This window comes from Monodelphis domestica, chromosome 6 (genome assembly GCF_027887165.1).
Source record: "Monodelphis domestica isolate mMonDom1 chromosome 6, mMonDom1.pri, whole genome shotgun sequence".
Lineage (NCBI taxonomy): Eukaryota > Metazoa > Chordata > Mammalia > Didelphimorphia > Didelphidae > Monodelphis > Monodelphis domestica.
This window is the reverse complement of record NC_077232.1, coordinates 53,645,383-53,667,147: the sequence shown is the minus strand read 5'-3', so window position 1 is coordinate 53,667,147 and position 21,765 is coordinate 53,645,383. Positions and strand designations below refer to the sequence as shown.

General features: G+C 35.6%; 1 long non-coding RNA gene across 1 annotated transcript in view; it reads right to left on the bottom strand.

The window, feature by feature from the left end:
- Window positions 1-3,052: 3,052 nt before the first annotated feature.
- The window catches only part of LOC103095454 (uncharacterized), a 103,904-nt gene continuing 85,191 nt past the window's right edge, over window positions 3,053-21,765 (bottom strand). The window contains exon 4 of the long non-coding RNA XR_469403.2: window positions 3,053-4,916. This is a non-coding gene — a long non-coding RNA (uncharacterized LOC103095454). The remainder of the gene's footprint in view (window positions 4,917-21,765) is intronic.

Genomic DNA, 21,765 nt, shown 5'->3' with positions numbered 1-21,765 from the left:
GGTTGACATTTGGAGAGTCCAGACAAAGGAGGCAAAAATATTGTAGACAGATACAGCTTCAGGTTTTTTGGATCAAATATGAAATCAACACTGAATTATGGCGGTCACCAAAAGCTAACACAATTTTAGGCTGCATTAATAAAGGCAAGTGAAAGGAATTGAAATGACAGAGTCTTACTAAGCCCTGTTCTGGTTATATCAGAGGTAGAACACTCTGTTCAGTTGTGAGCATTATATTTTTGAAAGGACACTGAGAAACGTCAAAGAATGTGAAGGTTCGTGAGATGATGCTATCTGTAAACCAGTGGGGAGTAGTTGGGCTTGTTTATTTTAACACAGAAAAAGAAAATCTTGGAGGTAACAGGATAGTGGTTCTCAAGTCATTGATGTGTTCCAGATGAATGAGAAAATGTACCTGTCCTTCTTGGTTCTGGAGGGTAAAACATGGAACAAAGTATGGAGACCACAAAGAGACCAACTTAGACCCAAGGCTAAAACAACCAAATTGGTCTCCTGAAAGTAGAAATCTAACCATTTTAATACCCCTATTTGGTAACTCCAGGACCAAATAGAAAATTCTCTGACTTTTATATCTCTACATAACCTAGCCCCTCCCTACCTTTCCACTCTTCTTGTATCTTGCCTTCTTCCATATTCTCTATAATCCAGTGACACGGTCCTCTCTTAAGAGATGCAACGTCTTGACTTTGCCATTTCACTGGCTTTCTCCCATGCCTCCCTCTGCATCTCATCCTCTTGGTACCACTAGTTTCCTTCAAGTCTCAGCTAAAATCCCACCTGTAACAAGCCTTTCTGATTCCTCTTAATGCTAGCACATTCCCTCTGGTATCAACTCAAATCCTCCTTATATACATTTTGTATGGACCTATTTGTTGCATTTCATTTAATCCATTAGAATGTGAGTCCTTTGAAGGTATGGAGTATTTTCCCCCTTTTTTCTTCAGTATTAAACACATTTCTGGGCACATAAGAAATGCTTAATTAATGCTTATTGACTATTGAATGACTAGACTGAGCCTATTAGTGGGTGTTGATTTCACTCTTTTTGGAATATTCAAGCAAAAGCTGAGTGGAAATGAGTACATGGAAGAAGAGATTCTTTTGCAGGTATTAGTTGGAGTAGATTGTCTTTAAGCTCCTTTCCAACACAAAAATGTTGTCATTTTATGAAATTAGAAAAGTTCTCCAAAGAAAAGAATGTATCAAAAGAAGAGTAATGGGTCACAGCCTGAGAACATCTTGCCTCTCTGGGCCTCAATACCCTCAAATGCAAAAGGAGGAAGCTGGATTTGATCATCTTTAGGTTTCCTTCTAGACCTAGATCTATGATTATATGTGCTTATGTATAAATATAATTAATACATATAATTATATACATGACATATGTAGAACCTCTACTAACTTGAAATGCTACTTTAGTCTCCGTTTCTATTGACTTATTGAGTTATCACATTTAGGCAAGACATTATCATGTTAACAGGCTCTTGTAAAAGAAATATTTGAGCTCAACCCAATGTCTTTCTAATGGTGGACTTTTCAGGCATGCTGACATATTATTTGTGAAAAATTTTGAGAAGCAGATAATATACTGCATTCAGTGCCCCTCAAATCAGACTGCATAATCACTTGCCTACTTGGCCCATCCAAGTAGTCTTATTCCAAATTCTACAAGAAGTATATAGAGCTTACAATCACACCCTTGGCTTACCGCCATTTTGGCAGTCTCTCCTGCCAGATTTCATAGCAGGATTTTGTATATTTCTAGATGTCCCAGTGCAATTGCCAAACAGACGGCTTTCTTCTCTTTCAAGCAGAAACTTAGAATTCAAAATAAACACACCCAAAGAGAGAGACATTACAATTTAGGGACTAGGAATCTGACCCTAACTCTGACCTAATTCTAGACACAGATTTTCACCAATGGACGGCTCTAAAAGAGTCATAATCTTTTAAAGACACACCTAGATAGGATGGAATTGTCTAATGACAGAGGGGTAAAAAGAAAGGAAATGATGAGCAAAAACACCTGAGCTTGAGTTTGTGAACTTTCTGTATTGGAAATGAATATTCTGGTGCACTCTAGTGGTAGAAGATAGACTGGGAAATGTGGAGGAATACTGCATATAGGGAATGTTTTTAGAAGAATTAACAATTATGAATTGTAAATTTTGAGCCATGCCAAAGACCCTGATAAGTGTGCAAAGACAAAGTGCATCTTGCAAATCACTGCTAGAGGGAAAAGATTGTTTTTCGTTTATGTAAAAGAAAACCAATCCTAGTGGTTTGTCTTTCACAACCCTTTGGGGTTTACAAAGTACTTTTCCATTTATTATCTCACTTAACCCCCTCCTCACCAATATTGGGATTAGAAGGATGGGCATTATCCCCATTTTAAGGGAGGAAATCAATCCATCATTTAAATCAAACAGAATTTATTAGGCATCTATCATAAGGTAAGGACTATGATAGATGCTGGGGCACAAAGACAACAAATAGGTTCTTCCTTCATGTGTCCAATGTAGCCGACTAAATATATGCAACAAAAATACAGGGTAATTTTATTTGGAGGGTGGCAGAAGGGCACTAGAATTTGGGGAGGGGGGAGTTTGAGATCAGGAATGACTTCAAAAAAGTGTCCAAGTATCACTAGAACAGAATCTTTAGGCAAACAAAGGGTTGTAAGAGGTTAAGTTTGTGAAGTGAGAAATGCATTCCACGTATATGGTATGGATAATGCAAATATGTGAGTAAGCAAAAATATGTGTGATGATCAATAAGAATTCCAATTTGGCCGGCCTGAAGAAAGGAGGAAGAGGAGTTATGTATTATAGTAATGGAAAGGTAGCTTGGGTTCAGGCTATGAAAGGCTTTAAGAGATAAATAGAGGGGCTGCATTTTAATTGTAGAGGTAGTAGGAACCATTGAGTTTATTGAGTAGGGGAGTGATATAGTAATGTCTGCACTTTAGGAAAAAATCATTCTTCGAGATCACATAAGTAGCAATTTTGCTTTGAGAATCAGTAGGATACAAATCTTTTATACCCAATTACAGTGCATTTTCTATAATACTCCCAACTCTTGATTCGAGTCCATACTACTGACAGTATATTCTCCTTCGTTTCCTGCCTCCTTGACTTCAAATTCCAGTAAAAATCTTTTTTTTTTTCATAGAAAGCCTTTTCTGAGGATCTGCTTGTATAAAATATTTATAGCTGCTCTTTTTGTGTTGGCAAAGAATTAGAAATTAAAGGGATGCCCTTCATTTGGGGAGTAGCTGAACAAATTGTAGTATATGGTAGTGATCAAATACTATTATGCTGTAAAGAATTATGAACAGGATGATTTCAGAAAGAGCTGGAAAGACCTACCTGAACTGATGCAGAGTAAAAGAAGCAGAATCAGGAAAAGAGTAACAACAATATTGTGGAATAATCAAATGTGATAGACTTTACTACTAATAGCAATACAATGATTAAAGACGATTTTGAGAGATTTTTGAAAAAGAATGCTATTCACTTCCAGAGATACAACATTTGGAGTAGGAATGCAGATGAAAATATATGATTTATCACTTGTTTATTTGGGTATATGTTTGAGGGTTTTGATTTTATAAGAATATTCACTTACCAAAATGAATAATATGGAAATATGTTTTGCATGATAATACATGTATAACCCAGACTGAATTGCTAATCAGCTCTGAAAGGAGGGAGATGATTTGGATCATATAACTTTGGAAAACTGATGGGGAAATTTGTTATTAAAATAAAAAAGAAAAGGATAACTTTTCCCAATGATGTTTCTTATTGGTTATTTCTAATATAAAACTGCATATTGCATGGTTGTTATACTTGTCTGTATGTTCTCTCTCTCGTTACACTTTGAGCTCTTTAAGAATAGGGATTGCCATCTTTGATTGTTTCATTTTTGTATCCCCAGCTCTTGGCATAGTATATGTAATAGATACTTAATAAATGTTTGTTGACTGACTACCTACAAAAGAGATTAGTGTCAATTGATGTTCACTGTCTCTTTTCAGTTGAAAGATCACCACCCATTAAGGTTGGGAGTGGCCTTAAGAATCCTTCCACAAGTGGTAGATTTCTTGAGAGGAAGGACCTTGCCAGTTTTCATGTTTGTATTACCTCTCACCCTACTCCTGCCCCTGGGTTTCCACAGTGTCCTGCACATTCTAGCAAAATGCACTATTTAATAAATTTTTGTCAAATTGAATTGCTTCCTATGTTAGTTGGGAAGTAATGTTATAGCAGAAAATGATCTTTTCAAAATATAGAGGTGATGGGACCAGTTGTCAAGATCTTAGTATTAATTTTATGTAAAGTTTCAGTCCATTTTTACACTCTCCTTTCACCCTCACCTATAGGTTTCTTTATTCCTCTTTACCTTCTGCCATCAGAGTATTATCTCTATTTTAGAGATTGTTGATATTTTCCCCAGTGAACTCAATTCTAGCTTTTGATTCATCCAAGCTGGCTTTTTGCATGATGTATTCTGCATATAAGTTGAACAAATAAGGTGACAATATCCTTTTCAAATCTTAAACGCATCGGTTATTTCTTGTTTGGTCCTAACTGTTGCTTTTGAACCCACATACAGGTTCTGTAGGAGACAAGCAAGATGATTTGGCACTCCCGTTTCTTTAGGACTTGCCATATTTTGTTGTGATCCACACAAAGGCTTTAGAGTACTCAAAAAAGCAGAAGTAGATTTTTTTTTTTATGGAACTTCCTTGCTTTCTCCATAATGTGGTGAATGTGGGCAATTTGGTCTCTAGTTCCTCTTCTTCTTTGAAAACCAGCCTGCTCTTTGAGGAATTCTTGGTTCACAAATTGCTGAAGCCCAGCTTGTAGAATTTTAAACACAATTTTGCTGACCTGTGAAATGAGGACAATTGTTCAGTAACTTGAACTTTCTTTGGAATTACCCTTCTTTGTACAGCCTGAGTCCAGGCTACTTTCATTTAAACTGATTTCATCTGGCTTCCTTTCACTCCTTCTACATTCTAGCCTGGTGGACCTCCTTCTTGCTTCCTGAATATGGCAATCTCTATCACTGAACCTTTTCACTATTACACACTGAAAATGAATTCTCTTCTTATTGCCTCAGAAACCTTAGCTTCCTTCAAAGTTTTACTGCTGTGTTTCTTCCTATGGGCAGCCAGATTTTGATGTTCTTTCACTATCCATAAAATGAGGAGGTTAGACTAAATGGCCTAAAGATCCTTCCTACCTATAGATATAGTCATGCTGTATAAATCCTATTGCTGCTTTGAAACTCATTTTTCTTATCTGCCAAATGGGGATGATACTAGCCTTTGACTCATAAAGGGATTATGCAGCTCAAATTAGATAATCTATTCAAAGTATTTCATAATAATAACAGTAACTAGAATTCATATAGCACTTTAAGGTTTGTAAAGAGCATTACAATATTTTCTTATTTTATCCTCACAATAACTTTTGGATGTGGGTGTTATTATTGTAATCCTCAATTTACAGAAGAGAAAACTGAGGCAAACAAATTATGTGACTTGCCCAGGGTCACACAACTGGTAAGTATGATTTCCATTTGAACTCATGTCTATCCTGACTTCAAATCCAAGACTGTCCCCTGTGTGCCTCTTTTACAAACCTCAAATAGCTATGTAAATGTTAGGCATTATTATTGTGACAGTTGTGGGAAAGATGATCAGCAAAGGCAAGCTGTGGCTACTACTAATATGGGGGTTTGGAGAAATGTTGGAATTACTTCCTCTAACACCCAGAAGGCACATGGCATGGTCACATTCCTGAAAACCCTATTTAAAAGATCAGTTTTCTTAAGAACACTATTTTGACTGGGGATTGGGAAGGAAAAGAGTTAAAAGACCACTATTGCTGTCTTTGTTACAGTCTAAGATGATAGCCAGACTAAGAGTGACAGATGGAGACTGGTTTTTGGACACAGATTTTGAGAGAGTTGTTCCAATTTATCTTTGAAAATGAATTTTTTAAATAAAAAAATCAAAACATGTTCCTATTTTTTTTAGCTTATAAATATGTCTCTCTGATTATGAACCTCATGGTGGTTGCATCTTTCACACACTCAGCTCTCCTGAATGTTGGTAGGATTATGGATTGAAGAATCCCCATAATATCCTTGCCTTAATAAGGAGAGAGCTGGCTGCCTTGAAAGAATGCTGGTTCTCATTAGCAGTCTGGATATATAATTATCCTAGATCTTTGGGGACTTTGGGCCTCAGGCCAGGGCATCATCCCATAAATCTCTAGCAGAACTTACATAGAAATACTTAAGATGCAAGAATCTGATTTCAGGAAAGAGGGAGAAAGAGGGGGAGAAAGGGAAGAAGAGGGGGAGAAGGAAGAAGAAGGGAGAAAAGGGAGAAAGAAAGAAGGATAGGAAGGAAATCTCTAAGGAGAGAAAGTAAGGAGAGAAGGGGAAAGGAAAGGAAAAAGAAGAATGAGGGACTGAGTAGGAAAAAAGAGAAGTGAAAGGAGGTAGAGAAAGATGAAGGGAGAGTGAACAGAAGTGAGAGAAAGAGGAAAGAAGGAAAAAAAGAAGAAAGAAAAACAAGAAGGAAAAGAAAGGAGGAAGGGAAGGAAAAGAGAAATGGGAAAAATAAGCACATTTTTTCCTTAAACAAAAAAAGAAAATTCTGAGAGGCTAGAAAATGTATGCCTTTTTGCAAAAAGTGGTAAATTTTCATTCCACTCTAATAGTGGAACCATTCATTTTAGCTTATTGATATTAGCTCTAATGCATAGGTAGAAGAATACAATATAGGACAAAAGAAACTTATAACCTGGCCCTATTGTAGAAGTGGAGGAAAGCAGAGGATGTTAATAGTGATTCAAGGAGGCAACAGACCTTGGGGTGCTACAGAATGTCAAAATCTGGTGTAAAGATCTAGTGATGCGAAGCTCTTCCACAAATACTCATCCTCTAACTCATATCATACCCTCTTCCTTTCCTCTGGTATCAGTGGATCAAAGAATATGCAATTTTATAGCCCTTAGATCAGTTTACAACTCCACCAGTAATGCATTAGTGTCCCAATTTTGCCACAACCTTTCTAACATCGATCATTTTCCTTTATTGTCAGATTGGCTAATCTTATAGGTATGAGGTGGTATCTCAGAATTGTTCTAATTTATATTTATCTAATCAAGGGAGATTTAGAACATTTTTCATACAATTACTGATATCTTTGATTTTTTTATCTGAAAATTGCTTGTTCATATTCTTCTACCATTTGTCAATTGAGGAATGATTGTTTTCTTATATGACTATAATCTCACTATATTTTATAAATGAGAGCTTTATCAGAGAAATCTGCTGTAGAAATTTTTTCCCGGTTAGTTCTTCCCCTTCTAAAATTGGTTATGTTGGTTTTGTTTGTACAAAAACTTTTAATATAACAAAAACCATTAATTTCATATCTAATAATATTCACTTTCTCTTGTTTGGTCACAAATTCTTCATTTCTCCAGAGGTCTACAAATAAACTATTATATGTTTCCCCTATTTACTTATGCTATCACCCTTTATATCTAAATCATATATCCATTTTGCCCTTATCTTGTTATAGGGTATGAGATATTGGTCTAAAACTAGTTTTGCCATAGTGTGCCAGTTTTTCTTGCAATTTTTGTCAATGTGAATTTTTATCCACAAAACTAGAATCTTTGGTATTATCTACCACTAAACTGCTATGGTCATTTACCCTTGAATATTGTCTATCTAGTCTATTCCATTGATTCACCATTCTATTTCTTAGTATCAGACTGTTTTGATGAATATTGTTTTATAATACATTTTGATATCTGGTATTGCTAGGCCATGTTCCTTCACTTTTTAAAAAATTAATTCTCTTGATATTCTTGACCTTTTGTTCCTCTGGATAAATTTTATTACTTTTTCTAGTTGTATAAAATAATTTCGGGTAGTTTCATATAGTGCTGAATCAGTAAATTATTTTAGGTAGAATTGTGACTTTTATTATATTAGCTCAGCTTACCCCTGAGCAATTAGCATTTTTCCAGTGGTTTACATCCAAATTTATTTATGTGAAGAATGTTTTGTAGTTGTGTTCATATAATTCCTGTGTTTGTCTTGGCAAGTAAATTCCCAAGTATTTTATACTGTCTAGAATAACTTAAAATGGAATTTCTTTTTCTATCTCTTTCTGTAAGACCTTTTTTTGGTAATATATAGAAATGCTGATATTTATATAGATTTATCTTGCATCCTTCAATTTTGCTAAAGTTATTAACTATTTCAACTAGTTTTCTAGTTGATTTTCAAGGATTCTCTAAGTAGACCATCATAGCATCTGCAAAGACTAATAGTTTAGTTTCCTCATTGCCTACTTTAATTCCTTCGATTTCTTTTTTCTTCTCTAATTACTATAGCTAACAATCCTTACACAGTATTAAATAATAGTTGTGATAATGGGCATCTTTACTTCACCTCTCATCTTATGGGAAAGCTTCTAGTTTATTCCCATTAGAGATGATGCTTGCTGATTGTCTTAGAGAGATACTATTTATCATTTTAAGGAAAGGCCAATTTATTTCTGTTTTCTAGTGTTTTTAATAGAAACGGATGTTATATTTTTTAAAAGACTTTTTCTTCATCTATTGAGATAAACATGTGATTTATATTATTTTTATTATTAATATGGTCAACTATATTAATAGTTTTCTCTGGAGGTGGATAGTATTCTTTGTCATAAGTCCCTCAGAATTGCCCTGGATCATTGCATTGGTGAGAGTAACTAAGTATGTCACAGTTGGTCATTCCATAGTATTGATATTACTGCGTACAATGTTGTCCTGGTCCTGCTTATTTCACTTTGCATCAGTTCATGCAAGTTTTTCCAGCTTTTTCTGAAATCATTGTGTTCATCAAAAAATATTTTTAAAAGAAAAGAAAAAAATCAACAAAATTGATGAATACATTAAAAATTCTGACATTGTACCATGCCTATTGAGTTCCCACCCCTATCAAAGTGTGGAGTGCTGGGTGTCTTCTCATATCTCTTATTTGTAGTCATGCTTTTTCTTTGTAACTATACAAAATTCACTTTGGATTGTTTTGTTCTTTCAATTTATATTGTTTTTGTCATTGTATACATTGTTTTTTACTCTGCTTACTTCACTTGGCACCAGTTTATGAAGATCTTTCTATGTTTCTCTGTATTCATCAAATTGGTCATTTCTTATAGAATAGCATGATTCTATTATAGTCATTATATTTATCTAACCAATGGGCATCAACTTTGTTTCCTACAATAAAAATATATTACACGTATTTTGTTCCTTTTATCAATGACACAGTCTTTCTAAGATGATCTATTATCTCTCTGCCATTTTGTTTTCACAAATCTTTTCTTCTCCTCTTTCCCTTTTGCCTTTGATCTGAACTTGTCATTTCATCAATATTGGAAAACTCAGTGTGATGACTTCCAGAATGGTAACATGTATGTCATAGTCCCCAAGAATTTGAGGGGATTCTAAGAGATGAAACGATTTGCCTATGGTCACACTACCAAGATGAGGCAGAGTCAGAACTTCAGTGCATATCTTCCTATCTCCAGATCTACCCTCTCTCATTCCTTCACACCATACTGTGTCCCTTATCTGCTTTATTTCACTTTGGAATGGCTGCTCTCAACAGTTGCAAGACATGATGCTTTTCAGGTGAGTAATCTAATTTTGTAGAAAACATATGCCAGGTCTTTGCATGCCAACAGAACAGACTCGGTTACCATCCAGCCTAGAACGATAGGCATACTTCACTAAACATTGTTAATTGGTTCCATGAAAACATGATTTGAAGTAAAAACAATGTTACAGAGCTGAGCAGATTGGAGCCAGAGCACCATGAGGTTTACTTAGAACTACCATATTAACAAGCTTTGTAGCAAAATGGCATTGGTTGGGGGAAACAGAATAACATAGTTGGACTCTCAAACCAATAACACTACAGCATCTCTGCTATTGGTGCCTCCATGAAAATGGAGTGGAGCCAAGGAGTTCAATCCAGAAGTTATGTTTGGAATGATCAAGCCACTGCATGTGTGGACACAATCATCCTAAATCATAAAATTCTCTAATATTCTACATAAAATATAAGGTCCCATATTACTATCGGGATGATATCATTATACCACATGCTGAAATATATATATATATATATATATATATATATAATATCTGTTAAGATAATGGATGTAACAGACGTGCACTTGGCAGGGGAAATGATCACATGCTTCCCAAACCAGGAAGATTTCTCATTTTATTTTGCAAATTTTTTGGCATAGTAACTCTGTTATCCAAAGACTAATAAAATTCAGGACTCTGAGATATAATACTGGTTTATTTGGTTCTATTTTAGGTCCAGGAGGCTCCTCACTATTACCATCAATCACCATAAAAGGCATCCATTTGAACTGTCAAGGTGAGGGTCCAAATGATGAAGCAGCATCAAGGAGAAATTGACAGAATGACACACCTGTGTGCCAGGTCTACAGAGTTTTCTACCACACCATTTCTTGCCCTCACTCACGGTGTTAATCCAGACTAGGGCACAAACCAGCACCTGGCTAATAATCCTAGCTGAACCGCTGCAGTTTTCAGCAAAACCTTTATAACCCAATACACTGTCTGTCAGACAGCTTTGATTCAGTCCACATTTTTGGCAGGCACCAGTCCACAATTGAACACGGGGAAAAGGGTGATTTCCATTAATGATTCACAAATGTAGATGGTTGGTTTCTTCCAAATCTCTAATTTACAGCTTGGAAAAAAAACAGACTGAAGACATCAGTGGATTGTGCAAGATGGTGTTTGACATATTCAATGTCTGTGTCATTATTGTTATTTATTCTTTAAAGAATATATTGGACTATCACTTGCCCAATGATTCTGACATTAGACTGAAGTGCTAATATATACTATAAACTTCTTGAAGTCATTTTCCTTTTTTTCTCTGAATTCCCTAAACCTAGCATAATGCCTTATTTATCAAATGGATAAATGCTTAATAAATACCTATTTAATTGAATTGTTGAGAAACACACAAAAATACTTTTCTACAGGGATTGACGTTGGTAGGGACATAGAATATGAGCAGAGAAATAATAGTTTGTGAAGTACAGGATGTCCTAAATGTCTTGGGGCAAGTTTAAACCTGTCTTAAGACTTTTGGAACATCCTATAGATACTGTAAATGTGTATCACAAAATTCTGCTAATATTTCCCTATTACAGCATGGACCCAAAATTTCTTGAAGTTTGATGTGCTTCTTTAAAAAAAACATACTTTCTATCTTAGCAACAGTTCTAAGTCAGAAAACTAATTGCCAGGCAATTGGTGTTAAGTGACTTGCCCATGGTCAAAGAGCTAGGAAGTATTTGAGACCAGTTTTTAACTCAGGTTCTTCTGACTCCCCATCTGGTGCTCTATGCACTGAGTCACCGAGCTGCCACCATGATGTGCTTCTTATAAACATGGTGGTGCTGACATTTGAAGTCAGTTTGGCTTTTAGCCACTGTAGAACTATAGTGACCCATCTAGTCTTAGAACTAGCTTTAGGGATAAATGATAATGAGCATTATAAAGAAGTATGTAGTGGAGTACTCTGTAAATGTGGATTGTGAAAAATCATAATAATGGTAGATGTAGCTGAATCAGATTCCTCAACCTGGATTTGTCCAGAGGGGTACAACCAGAGTCTTGAATTATTGGCACATGAAGACTCATTGAATATGCTTATCTAGAAGAAAAGACAAGCAGTGTTTGGGGTGATGTGATAGTTGACTTCAAATATTTGCAGATCTCTCATATAAAGGAGGAATCAGACTTATTCTGTATGACCCCAGAGCAGAACCACAAATTTTGAGTCGATGTTAAAATGTTAAGGAAGTTTAGACTTGATTGTATGAACAACTTCTTAACTATTGTTGTTCAGTGGTGTCTGACTCTTCATGATCCTATTTTGGAGTTTTCTTAGCAAAAATACTAGTGTGTTTTGTCATTTCCTTTTATAGCTCATCTTACGGATGAAAGAACTAAGACAAATAGGTGACTCGTCCAGGGACACACACCTAGTATCTGAGGTCAGATTTGAACTCATGAAGATGAGTCTTCCTGACTCCAAACCCAGTGTTTTATCCACTGTGCCATCCAGCTAACTAAAAGAGGGATGGACTGTCATGAGAAATGGTGGGTTCCCCCTTCTTAAAAGGCACCATGACCACTCATTGAGGATGTTATGTTAGCAATAGCTTTTATAGATGAGTGAGACTAGTTGGCTTCTGAAGTCCCTTCCAACTCTCGAATCTGTGCTGGACTCAAAATCAAGAAAGACTTAATTCCAGTCCTACCCTTGATGCTTCCCTGCTGCAGGAGGATGGACAAATGGCATAGCCTCTCTTTGTCTCATTTTTTCTCATCTGTCAAAATGGATATATTGATAAATATTACCTACCTATGGGGTATTTTGAGGCGTACATGAACTAAGATGATAAAGTGCTTTGCATACTTTAAAGGACTGCCTATATAAAAGTCTTTCTTATTGCTATTATTAAAAAGCAATTAATGTCATGAATGGAGGGCTGGCTTGGAGACAGAAAAACTGGCTTTGAGTCCCACTTCTAATGCATGCTGGCGATTCACCAAATTCCTCCCTGAAGTTGCTTAGCAGTTGTTTGTCTGTTTTGATAAAGTGAGGTTCCAGATACTAGGAAGGGGCAGCAAGGTGGCACAGTGGATGGAGTTCTGAGCTTGGAATCAGGAAGACTCATCTTGAGTTCCAGTCTGGCCTCAGAAACTTCCTAGCTGTGTGACCCTGGTAAAGTCACTTAATTCTGTCTGTCTGTTTCCTCATCTGTAAAATGAGTAGAGAAGGAAATGGCAAACCATTCCAGTATCTTTGCTAAGAAAAGCTCCAAATGGGGCCACAAAGAATTGGAAACAACTGAAAAAACTCAACAATAAGGCTCACTAGGAAAGTCATATATATATATGATCTATCCCTTGCTCTCTCTCTCTCTCTCACACATTCTCTTTCTTTCTCTCTTTCCCCTATTTCTATATAAATATTAAATGTATGTATATGTTCATGTATGTGCATTTTTATACGTAGTATATATGTATATATAGTATGAGTTTATGTAAACATATATGGAGAGATGTTAGTAATGGTATGAGTCAGAGTACTTTATGGATAAGTGAAAAATTGGAGTGACAAGTGATATTTCCTAGCCAGATCCTTCCTTCTTCCTGAGATCCCTCCACAGACACTTCACATAGGCTTTAAACAAGTTCTAATATTGATTAATTCCTTTTCAACACTGGAGGATACAATCCTCATCCCCAAAGCTCAGATTTGAATGTTAATTAAGCAATTACAGGCACCAGGGATAGGCACCAGATGAGCCCACATAGTAGAGTTGAGTCATGAGACTAACATGAATAATTCTTCTATTAATGTTATGCTCAAAAGAGAAGTGGCAGGAGGAGGGACAGGGAAAGAGGAGGTGGGGAAACCTCTTCTTCTGAAAAAAAGAAAACAAAGGAGACAAATAAAATACCAATCCAAGAAATATGGGGCTGCTATTCTTGGGAAAGCTCCATTCATTCTTGTGGAAGTCTGCTGGAAACTTGTCATTGATCAAGTATAAACAGAGGCTTGAATCATGCAATTTTCTCCTCTGGGGAAGCTTCACTAACTTGCTGATTCGCACATTTTCCTCTAAAGGAGCCCCACATAAAATTAGCAGATGAAAAGTCTGGCTGTCACACAAAGGGAATTAAAAAATAATTCAATAAATACACACTAAGCATCTACTATATGTAAGGGATTGTGCTAGGAGATGAGGGTACAAAAAATAAAAATGAATGCTCTTTACTAGTTTTTCTTTCTATTGTTTCCCATTTGGGGCAATAATTTATTGGCAAGAAATCATGACGTTAGAGCTAGCAGAAACCTTGGAATTCATTCTGGTCCAAGTCCTAAATTAACAGATAAGGACATTTTATTCCTGAGTTAAAGAGTGAGTGAGGACCCTGGGATCATAGACTTTCAACTAGAAAGGACCTAGAAAGATCATCAAGTCCATCTCTCTCATTTACAAATAAGATTTCTCTGTTTCTCATTCTTAATATAGACATAGATATAATTTTATATGTATTGAGAGACATACCTCTCTCTATATAGATATCTATCCCTATGCATATAGGGACACACACACACACACACACACACACACACACACACACACACACACATATATATATATATATATAGGTGGAAATAGATATAGAGATAGCTATAGCTATATATAACAAATATATTCTAAATTACATAAATTAAAGTAATTATACTTTAAATTACACACACACACACACACACATCTTTAAAACCCTTACCTTCTATCTTAGAATCAATACTGTGTATTGGTTCCAAGGTAGAATAGCAGTAAGGGCTAGGCAAAAAAAGGTTAAGTGACTTACCTAGGGTCACACAGCTAGGAAGTGTCTGAGGTCAGATTTAAACCTACAACTCCCCCTATCTCTACTCCTGGAAGAAAAGGATATTCCTAAAGTCTTCTGAAAATCTGTGTTGTGATTGCTAAGTCTCTATCAATGACTTTGAGAAACTTTGAAGATGGAGTTAACTGAGATTAGAAGCTAGAAAATGCTAAGTTTTCAAAAAGATAAAAAATAGGATGGAATCTTCACACTAGAGGTCAATGAGCTTCACTTCAATTTCAGATATAATTCTGATATTTATCACTAAAGGGATAATTTCTGAACAAAGGGATGCAGTGATTATTAAGAACCAATATGACTTAATCAACCACAGATTTTGCCATGTTTGGCTGGTTTATGAGGTTAGGAGTTGGGGTAAAATCCATGCTTTAAGAGGATTGATTCAAGAAACTTGTTCAATTTAGCCTTGAGAAAAAATGTGTGTCTGTGTGTCTATGTATGCATGCATTATTATTGTAACATAAACTCATAAAAGGTTGTACACTACTAGAGCTTGACAACTGGAGAGGAAAATTGCAAACTACTCCATTATCTTTGCCAAGAAAATTTAGTGGACAGTATTGGTGAACTATGTCCATGGGATCAAGAAGACATGGACACGAGGGAACAACTGAATGGCAACAACAACCGAGCTGGAAAGGCATTTAGAGGCATGGATTCTATATGTCTAACAGCATGAGATCATGGGTTTAGAGCTGTAAGGGATCTTAGAAATGATTTAAAATAATTCCCTCATCTTAGAGACAACAAAAATGAGATTGGGTGAATTGCCCAAGATAACAGAGGTACGAAGTAGAAAAGGTGAAAAATGAACCCAGATATTACTGGATTCCTAGTAGTGGTAAAAAGTATGCTCTTCTAGCTCATCTTCTAAAATACAAATCTACCTAGAAAGGAGACTTCATTAATGTAGTACTCCCTAAGTAAAAACTCATTTGGGCAGTCAAGTAGCACAATGGATACAAACAAAGTCAGGCTTGGAGTAAGGAAGTTCTGAGTCAGAATCCTGCCTCCAATACATATGAATAATATGGTCCTAAGTAAGTAAGTCATTTAACTTCTCTCAGACTCAGTTTCTCCATCTGTAAAGAAGGTCTGATAATAGCATCTATTTCTAGGGTTATTGTGAGGGTCAAATGAGAAAACAGATAAAAATATTTTGCAAACGTTAAAAAAGAGCTTTATAAGTACTGGTTACAATTATTATTATTATTATGTATAAGATGCCATTTATTTTTATAGGAAAGAACAAAAGATTTGGAGTTGAGAGACCTAGATTTGAATCTGACCTCTGGTACTTAATAATGTGTGATTAAGTCATTTGCCATCTCTGGGTCTCAAATAAGGGGGACTGATCACATGCACTCTGAAATAATTTCCAAACCTAAATCCCTGTGATCTTCTCCATTTCTTCCCCACCAGAATGTACTAAGGCAGAATAAGAAAATTAGATAAAAATAATTAAGACCACAGTAAATCTCTTCAAAGTGGCACATGAGAAAAGTATCTCCCTAAGACATCTTAGGAGATCCTCCTTTCATTAGGAAGAGAACTGAATTTGGGGGCAGAAGATTTAAGAAGCTGTATCATACAGTCAATCTCTGAATTCCTTCCTTCCTTCCTTCCTTCCTTCCTTCCTTCCTTCCTTCCTTCCTTCCTTCCTTCCTTCCTTCCTTCCTTCCTTCCTTCCTTCCTTCCTTCCTTCCTTCCTTCCTCTCCCTCTTTAGTCTCCTTTCTGCCAGTACTCTTGCCCCTTTCCCTTTTCTCTTTTGTCTTTCTCTGCCCTCTTCTTTTACATCCACCTTCTATTTTTCTCTTCCCTTCATCTTCTTTTTTTATAAACATTCCCTCCCTACTTCTTTTTTTCCCTAGCAAAATACACAAAGACACATAATTTCTTGGCTATCACTCACCATGCCTCCTTGGGCAAGTGACATCTTCTCTGGGGCTCAGTTGCCTCTGTGTAAAATGTCTGACAAGATGAGATCCCTTTCTAGTTCTAAGAGCCATGATTTTTCATTTGATGGAGCAGCTTTAAAGGAATCCATCATAAACCTAAAGCAGATTTTTAGGAGACAAACATCTGGTAAAGGGATATAGTGATGAAAAGCTACCAAAAGATAATGGAACAATTTAAAGAATTTTCATTGTGAAAGAGTCAGTAATTTAGGTAATCTTTGCCCTAGCCAGGGTTGTAAAGAGCCCTCTGAATACACCATTCAGACTTCAGAATTCCATGTTTTGGAGGGGGAAAAGTCAGAACATTAAAAGCCTTGATTCACTTGTGCTGAATCCATTTGTTGAGTGTTTAACAGTCTGCAGGCAGATGAAGTGAGAGGAGAAAACAAAATTCGCGCAGACAGGTCACTGAACTCTCTCTTTCTTCCAAACTATTATGAACTTTAATTCTACTGATGAATGTGCACCCAGTAGCATTTAGACAAAATCTTTTCAAAAACTGCTTTTGTTTACAAACCTACACCTTCTTTCCAAATTATTTCCATTATGCTTTGTATGTGGATTTAATAAATTTGGCATTTCTGGAATGTCTTGACTGTTGTTAGTCAGAGGTGAAAGGGACACTTGCTCATTGCCTTCTTGAATGCTGTTCTATAGAAAAGAAAAAAGAAAGAAAGAAAGAAAGAGAGAGAGTGAGAAAGAGAGAGGGGGAAGAAAGGAAGGGAGGAAAGAAAGAAAGGAAGGGAAGAAAGAAAGAAAGGAAGGGAGGAAAGAAAGAAAGAAAGAAAGAAAGAAAGAAAGAAAGAAAGAAAGAAAGAAAGAAAGAAAGAAAGAAAGAAAGATTAATTGCTTTTAAAGTTTTTTTCATATGAACATGCACACTCCCCCCAAAACACACACACATACACATGTAAGCACATCCTTTTCCTATTTCTTTCTCTATTCTCCCTTTTCAATGGATCATGGATATAAAACTAGAAAGTCATCTTGTCCAAACTCTTCATTCTCTAAATGGGCGTACTGGGTTCTAGAGAAGTGACGTGTCCTTTCTCATAGAAGCAGTAGCAACAGAATTGAGATGGGACCTAGGTATGCTGACTCCAAACCTAACACTTTCCAGTAAAGTTTTCTGTCATTGCTATCACCAACTCCTCTTCTACCTCTTCCTCTTCCCAAAATGCTTAAGAATGCTAAAGCCTAGAATGATGAGATGAGTTGGCCAGGGTCGTATAGCACAGCCAGGACTGACATCCTGCTTCTCCAAATTCCATATTCTATTCCAAACTCTGCCTTGAGACTCTCATAAATGAAAGATTATTAGTATAGTAACTCCCTAGTGTCATCATTTTGAGTATGTAGACAAGTAAAACCAATTTAGCATTGGGCTAAGATTTTTATTGAAATAAGTGGCTTCATCTGCAAAGCATCTCAGCAAAAGGTAGAGAAAAAGGATATCATATTCCAAAAGAGAATCATTCTTTAGGAGCTAAAGACCTAAACTTGGTCATAGTAATATGCTTTCCTGAGCATGATGTGCCAGTCATCTTGACTGTCCTGCCATTGGATTTTGTTAAATCTGGAATAGAGAGTGAAACTGATAACATTGCACAACTCTGCTTCTCTTAAATCCAGTTTATGCACAATTCAAGACATCACTCTGTGATATCATTGTCCCTCTATGAAAATGAAGGATGAACAATAATAGCTCGTAGAATCAGACTAAATTTGTTAGGAAAAAGCTTATTTTGAAGATGAAGCAGAGAACTATTATGAAGAATAGAATAAAACCATTCAAATCAAATCAACTATATATCTCAATATTTGAGACCTTCAATATAAAAAATTAGGGTTAGTGTAAGGTAAAGGAAAAAGATGTGAGAACAATTGGTTTGTTATTACTAAATGAAAGAAGTCAAAAACTTGTACATTATCCAAAAGCAGATATGTCTTTATATATGTATGTATATATACACATGTGGATATATATTATACATATGTCTCTTGTATACTTGTATACATATACAATCACAAATTCTTGATTGAAGAACAGAGATTGGAAACACTAAACATAAATATTAATGAACATTACAAAAATTAAATTGACTCTAGCCTAATAGAGAGCAGCTAGGTGGTACATTGGATAGACCGCTGGGTCTAGAGTTAAGAAGATTCAGCTTCCTGAGTACAAGGTTTATCTCAGACTTGCTGTATGGTCATTTAATCTTGTTTGTCTCAGTTTTTTTAATATTTAAAATGAGCTGGGGAAGGAAATGGCAAACTACTCCAATATCTTTGCCAAGAATGTCCCAAATGGGGTCATGAAGAGTTGGGCATGCCTAAAATGACTTATCAACAACAGCTTAATAGAGAAAAAAAAGATTATAGGAAATATAGTTACTTTAGAATGAGCTCACAGTGGTTTTAAAAGTAATAAAAATGAGAAGAAAAGACAAAGATGAGAAAATGTTTGATACAAACAATTCCAACCAGATCTGCTGAAACATTCTGTTGATTCTATAAAATGGGAAATTGATCAAAGAAAGAACATTGATTCTGGTTACCTCCATTTCTTAGAGAAGTTTAACCAGGACAAAAATAAACAAAAGGAAGCCAAAAAACTTCAAAATTACATCATATGACAGATATTTTATATTCTTGTAGAGCAGAGAAACAGCATAGCCAGAGCTAACAATAATTTTATATAATATCATTTACAAACATTGTTAAAGGATTACAAAGATAAAGATTATCACCAGACAAAATAAAAAGCAATCAGGAATAAAAAAGCCTACATAAAGTTTGGTGTAAAGCTCAACTGAATTGTCTCCAGAGTGTTTGTTGTTAATAATGAAAAGTTAAATGTGAGTAGAAGTAAAAAAAATTGATTTCTAAGTATTTCTCTAGTGCACAATCCTTATCATCAGACATATAACTGGTATCTGAGTCTAACATTTCTAATGAACAATAAAGTTACCAAGAGAGATTATGAAATGTCTATAATTGCATTTCATGAAACTCTGAACTCATCTTTAGAAAAGCATAAGGTATAATTGTTTTTCCTTTTTCTCTACAGTGTTTTGAGTCATAGACACCTCTCTTTGAGATATATTTTTGTTTATATTGGAATATTAAAGGATATATGATAATTAATTTATAGGCATAATACAATTCTAAAGATGAACTTAATCTTTCCATTGAAGAGATGAAAGAAGGGAACATAGGAAGGTGTAGAAAAAAATATTGAATACAGGAAGTAGACTTCAGAAATATCATCACCATCTTCTTTTCTTTCCTTGCATTATTTATTTCTTCCTTTGTCTTTTTCCTTTTTATTCCTTCTTTTTTCTTCCTTCTTTCCTTCTTTTCCTCCTCCCTCCCTTTTCTTTCATTCTTTCTCCTCCCTTCGTCTCTCCTCTGCATTTTCCTCCCCTCTTTTTTTCTTCTCTCTCTCTTTTTGTAGCAGCCAAAAAAGTGATATCCAGTGAAGAAGGTTTATTAATTGACATGGATTAGCAACTCAGAGAGAAGACTTGAGCCGTCAAAGTTTACATGACTTGACGGTATTCTGGTGAGTGTCATGTTGAGTTCGAGATGCCCATGACTCCCAAGATGAAATATCCAGTAGGCAGTTGAAAATGTGTGAAACTGAAGTTCAGGAGGGAAATTTGATCTAGATACAAGAGAAGTGAGACTGTACTGAAGAGAAGGAAGGAGTATCTTGGAAGTTCTAGGCCCTGGTAATTGAGTAATTGTGACTCTCTTGATGCATTGAATGTGAAGTCTAGGTCCTCCTCTCCCCTTGGGTTTTTGTGTAGATGGTTAGGAAGGGTTGTAAGTAAAAATGAACTCTCTCTGTGTGTGTGTGTGTGTGTGTGTGTGTGTGTGTGTGTGTGTTTAGAAGGGGTCTGTTCATCCCTTTATAGTTCTACCCTTCCCAAAATGCATCAATAAAAAATTGGGAGCAATAATAAAAAAGTTTCTGAGCTCCCTAAAGTTTTTTTAATGGATAAAGAGAGTGGAAGCAGATACAGAGCATTTGCAGGGTTAAATGTATCATTGGAGAGAATTATAATTAGTTTGTCTTTTATGGAGATCTTTAAAATTTTCACAGTAGGTGTGTTTGTGTGTGTGTGTGTGTGTGTGTGTGTGTGAGAGAGAGAGAGAGAGAGAGAGAGAGAGAGAGAGAGAGAGAGAGAGAGAGAGAGAAAGAGAGAGAGAGACTCCATGAAAAGTTTCTGCAAACTATCCATTAATAGCTAAAGCTATCTTATGGATCTGAAACTCTTAGGTTAAACAATGCAGTCACCCCATTCATAAACTTTTTCCTAGAAGGAGAAAAAAAAAGCAACATGGATGAAATATGTACTTTTAAATGTCCTCAGTACTTGGTCAGAGTGATTGAAAATAGATGAGGAAGGATTAGGACCAAGGAGAATAGAAAACTAGGAACTGAATTTTCCTGGAGTCACAAATAAGCCTTAAAGTGAATCTGGATTCAAATCTTATTACTAATGAAATATGGAAGTCTTCTTCATTTAAAAAAATTGACATTTATATAGTGTTTAATATTTGTAAAGTATATGTGTATGTGTATGTGTTGTCTCATTTGGACCTCAGAAGAGTCTTGTGAGGCAGGCATCACATATTTTATTGCTCTTTCCATTTTACAGGTAAAGAAATTGAGGTTCACAGAAATTAAGTATCTAACCAGTGAACACACAAGTAGTATTTGAACCCAGGTCTTCTTGATTCCAAATCCACTACACAAGACATTGTGCCATGCTGTTTTCTAATTTTGACAACTTGTTTCAAAATGATTATAACTCTCACTGATCAAGCAGCCAGGTGGGCAACATTTTAAATAAAAGCACAAAGATCTATTGTGAAACATAATATAGTATTAATATCTATTTTGAAATCTTTTAACTAAAGATAACATGAAATTTCAGAAAAGGAGGAAGAAGAATTAATATGCTCATACCATAGGATCAAATCTCTCAGGCTACCAATCGATAATTTATTAAATATATTCCATGTGCCAGGCACTATGCTAAGCTCTGGGGATACAGAGAAAAGCAAAAAATGAAACCAAAAGACTTCCATTAAGGATGCGGCATTCTCATGAGGAAGATGACTACTAAATAATTAGGTAACATAGGCAGAGTACATGGGAGGTAATCTCAGAAAGAAGGTACTAGTGATTGGA